Source organism: Ochotona princeps, chromosome 8, assembly GCF_030435755.1.
Source record: "Ochotona princeps isolate mOchPri1 chromosome 8, mOchPri1.hap1, whole genome shotgun sequence".
Taxonomy (NCBI): Eukaryota; Metazoa; Chordata; class Mammalia; order Lagomorpha; family Ochotonidae; genus Ochotona; species Ochotona princeps.
This window is the reverse complement of record NC_080839.1, coordinates 63286649-63291454: the sequence shown is the minus strand read 5'-3', so window position 1 is coordinate 63291454 and position 4806 is coordinate 63286649.

Sequence of the window (4806 nt, the reverse complement as noted above, 5' to 3'; positions counted from 1 at the left end):
GAGGACTTGTGCCAGCAGCACATGTAACGGGAGGGGAAGCCAAGTTTCCTAGGCACCTGCAGCGCATCATGGGAAGAAAGAGTCTGCCTACATTGCGGGGAAGTTTTTGTCCTTGATCCAATGTTTTCTGTTTACTGGCTTATTCTGATATCAAAAATAAAACCAAATGTCTTATTTTGGAAAGTTAACCTTCCAAGGCCAGTTATAGACAGGATGGGTGGCCCTTTTCTTTGACCCCACCATTTCTCTAACACGCAGGCCCAGGCACACACTCCATTCTTGCACAGATGCAAACAAAAACAGGTGGGGATTTTAAGATACTTCCCAACTCAGGGGACCCAGAGAAAGGCAATCTCGGTTAGAAATGACAGGCTCCTTCTTCTTAGAATGAATTCTACGTTCACACATGAGGTTAAAAAGTGAGACTTGGCTCCCCTGCCCCATGTCTGCAGGAGGAACACAAGAAATTCTAAGGGTGTTGAGTACCCTTTGGTGATAGGAGCCAACAAACACTAGCAACTCCAGTCCAATCCCAGATCCGGGCTGTCCTTCAGTGTAAGTGATGTGTGGATCAGATAGCGGAGAACCAGCTCCCCCTTGTGCCTGAGAAATATGCAGGTAACAGACACTCAGGAACACTGCAATGAAACCTGTAAAAAGATCACTGGAACTTTCAGGTAGAAGGGTGGCTGCTAAGGAACCTGATGTCGGTTTTCTGGGATGGTCAAAAGGTGGCCATAAGACTGCCTCTACACGTCTGAGGGCCTCTAGCCTCTTTCTAACTTGTATTTTCCTATTCTGCATTTTTCCATTGCTGCCTTAGATCTTTCACCAACTACCCATTCCCAAGCACAACTCTCATAGTGCCTTCTGAGCGTCGCCCCTTTGTGTCCTACCCTTCTCAAACATTTCTTCCTAATGCTACAGCTTGACATGGCTACACTTAAGAAAATTTCTGGCAAGGACCTCTGCTTCTCTTTCCCCACAACTCTCTCCATTATGCCTTCATTGGGTAGATTTATCTCACATCCGGGCATCAGGAGCCAGGGTCAAGTCTGAGAGGAGATTCAAGTTTTTTTACAGCCTGGTCAGAGAATCTCTTGATCCTGCTAGTGATGGAGGCTCATTCGCACCTGTAAATGGGATATGGATTAGGGTTCTGATTTCTCCCAGTGCTAGGTGTCCGGGGACACTGAATAAGAGTGATTGAATGGTAAGATGTCAAAGGAGTTCAGTTCTTTTATAATTGTACATGATATCCAGGGGTTATATAAAAATGCTCAGCCTTGAGCTAGACTCCAACATCACTTGATGTGTACGAAAGCCAAATAGGTTGTAAGACAGACTGGACAAATCTGCTGCACACACCAACATGTGCAGGAACCAGGGCTAGGGGTGAGCCTGGTGGGGGGGTGCTGGGGGTCACTCGGGGTAGGATACAGTTCCCACTGGTGTGCACGAAGGCCGAGTGTGTGGTGGGTAGGGTTAGACTGGGCTGCAGCATCTGTTGGTTTGCATATGAGATGGGGTTGGGGATAGAATGACTAGACAACTGCAACCGTCAATGTGTGTAGGCTGATGTGGGTGATGAACTAAGCCAGACCTTATACCAGCTGGCACATGCAGGAGTCAGTTCTGAGCTCACCTCTGATGAGGTTTATCTGGGGACTCCCCAAAGTGGACCACTGGACTCAGAACTCCAACCACAGGGAAAATTATAGGACCTGTGGTGTGACTGTGGAGTGCACGTGTCAGAACTCGGTCTCCTTGGTTGTTAAAGCCTGGTCAGCAGACAACATACACATAAGCACACGGGGGCCATGACAACCAATCCATTGAGGGCTCAGAGGATGTCTAGTACCATGGAGGGTGGAACAAATTGGACAGCTCTCCTGGCCAAGCTTTGACAGTGAGTATCTGGACAAGTGGAGACCCTAAGGTGGACTCCATTAGCCAATGGACCTTGGAAGGATTTCCTCAACTTTGGTGCAATGAAATCAATGACATATCAGAATTATCAAAACCACAATTAAATTAGTGATTAGGTGCTGTGTAGTGAGAGCAGAACAAGGATTTCTGGAGCATCTTCAAAGTGCCAGAAAGTGAGAAATCATTTAAAAAATTCAACAAGGATGGGAGTGTGTCAAAGGGAACCAAACGAAAGAGCTAATAGTGGTCAAAGTTGGACAACTGAACAACAAAAGAAATAATATGATATTAGACTATAACACAAAGTACAAAGCAGACATACCTGAGTTTTACCAATATAAATAAATGATCAAATAAGCAAAGCAGTGGGGAGGGGGATAAGTTTTCTGAACACAAGAATTACAAGTAAATATGTAATACTCTTTTGGGAGATAGAGCTTAATTACCTGACACCTCCAATGTGGGTTGGATTCAGGGGCTCACTTTCAAAATACAGAAAGAGGAAAAATATAAGTTCCCTGGCAAGACCTACCCTAAGTAAGTAGTTAACATCTTCAATGAGTTGACACTATGTAGTTCCTGGCATGCTGTAATAAGCAGAGATGCAGCCTCTATAGTGTTTGTCCCCAAACACACATCACCTCAAACAAGCATAAAGAAAATATCACAGAAACCCAATTTAGGGATATTAACAAAACATCACTCCAGGAAGCCTCAAAATTGTTAAGGCCATGGAAATTAAAAAAAAAAAGATGAAATGCAATGTAATATCTTGAGTTAGGTTGTGGACACAAAAGGGGAATTAGAGGGAAAACAAATAAGATCCAAACAAAGCCTGGAGTTCATTTACTAATAAATATACTAATGTCAACCTCATAGTTCTGATAAACATACCAAAGTTTTATAAAATGTAAGATTCAGTAAAGTGTTGGTGAGGGGAGGGATATTTTGGTACATCAGGTTAAGCCACCACGTGGGATCCCTATATCTCATGCTGGTGTGTCTTGGGTCAAGTTTTGTCTTTGTTTCTAATCCAATTTCCTCACTAGTAGAGTTAGAAGGTAACAGACAGCTCAAGTATTTGAGTTTCTACTACTCCCATGAGAAATCTGGATGGAGTTCCTGGATCCTGGCTTTGGCTTGGCCAAACCTTGGCCATTTAGTGCGTTTGGGGAGTGACTAGCAGTTGGAAGCTCTCTATCACTCTGTATTTTATGCACACACAGAACAAGATTAGATAAAACTAGGCAAAGGGCATAGTCTGCTGTGCTGTCTTGCAGCTTTGCTTTAAATATAAAATAATTAAAAATAAAATCACTTAAGAAATAAAATTTCAGGGGCTGGTACCATGGAAATAGCAAGCTAATACTCTCCATGCCAGTGTCAGCATCCCTTATGGACACCAGTTCATGTCCTGCCTGCTCTACTTCCAATCCAGCTGTATGCTTATGGCCTGAGAAAGCAGTGGAGGATATGATATACTATGCAAATACAAGAGGCTTCCAAAAGTTCTTTGAAAATGGGATTAAAAGACGAGCTACCCACTTCCAATCCAGTTTCCTGTTAATACATTGTTGGAAATAGCAGATGATGGCTCAACTGCTTGCGTCCTTGCCATCCACTTGGGAAACTTGGATGGAATTCTGGGCTTCTGGCTTTGTCCTGGCCCAGCTCTGGCTATTACAGGCGTTTGGGGAATGAATCAGTCAATGAAAGTTTCATTGTCTCTATCTTTCTCTCTGTTTCTGCCTTTCAGGTGAATGAAAATAAATAATTTAAAAAAAGGAAGGTCTTAACAGTGATAGCAGATTTAATTAACCAGGAATAGATTTTAAATAATTGAAAATGCATGAAACAAAAATCCACAGGCCTCAAAGGGGATAGAAGTGCACAATTAGAGTAAAAAAATTTACATACTTAATCTAAGTTGTTGGAAAAGTAGGCAAAAGCTTAGACTATAGATTTGAATGTTAAAATGAACAAAACTGACTAAATGCACATACAGAGAGAGGTAGTTTTATTTAAAGATACATTTTACTAGTTAACATTTTAAAATATTTATTTTATTTATTTGAAAGGCAGAGTTACACAGAGAGAATCTTCCATTTCCTGGTTCACTTCCCAAAAGCCAGAGCCTGGCCAGATAAAAGCCAGGAGCCAGGAGCTTCTTCTAGATCTCCCATATAGATACCAAGGCACAAGGACTTGGGCCATTCTACACTGCTTTTCCAAGCCATAAGCAGGGAGTTGGATTAGAAATGGAGCAGCCAGGACTCAAACCAGTGTCCACATGGTATGCTGGCACTACAGATGGCAGCTTAACCCGCGGTAATGTCTAATGCTCTTAGAAGAATATCCTAGTAAATTTTATTAATCTTTGCTTTAGCATGAATTGATCCTTTGTAAATCCTGTTTGTATTGTATCAACCTTAGAAAATTCATTCAATTCTGGATGATTGACAGGATAAATGATTCAAACTTGGAAAATAAGACAATAGATTCTAGAATGAGCGACCTTTCAAAGTCGTTTAATTTCTGTCTGTGACATCTCTGTCTTGATGAAGCAGCAGTTTGTGAAGACATCAAGCATCCAAGTGGGGAAATCATCCATCTCAAAATTTCTGTATGGTGTCCTGGTTTTTGTTAGATGTATTTGGTCTTCTTTCCCTCCCTCCCTTCTTCCCTTCCTTCCGTTCTTTCCCTTCTTCCTCCTTTCCTTCCCTCCATCCCCCTCTCCCTCCCTCTCTCTTTCTTTCTTGCTCTCTCCTCTTCACTTTCCTCCCCTCTCCTCCCTTCTGCTCTCCTTTCCTATTCTCCTCTCCTTTCCTCTTCTCCTCACCTTCCCTCATTTCCTCTCCTCTTATTTCATTTCTTTTC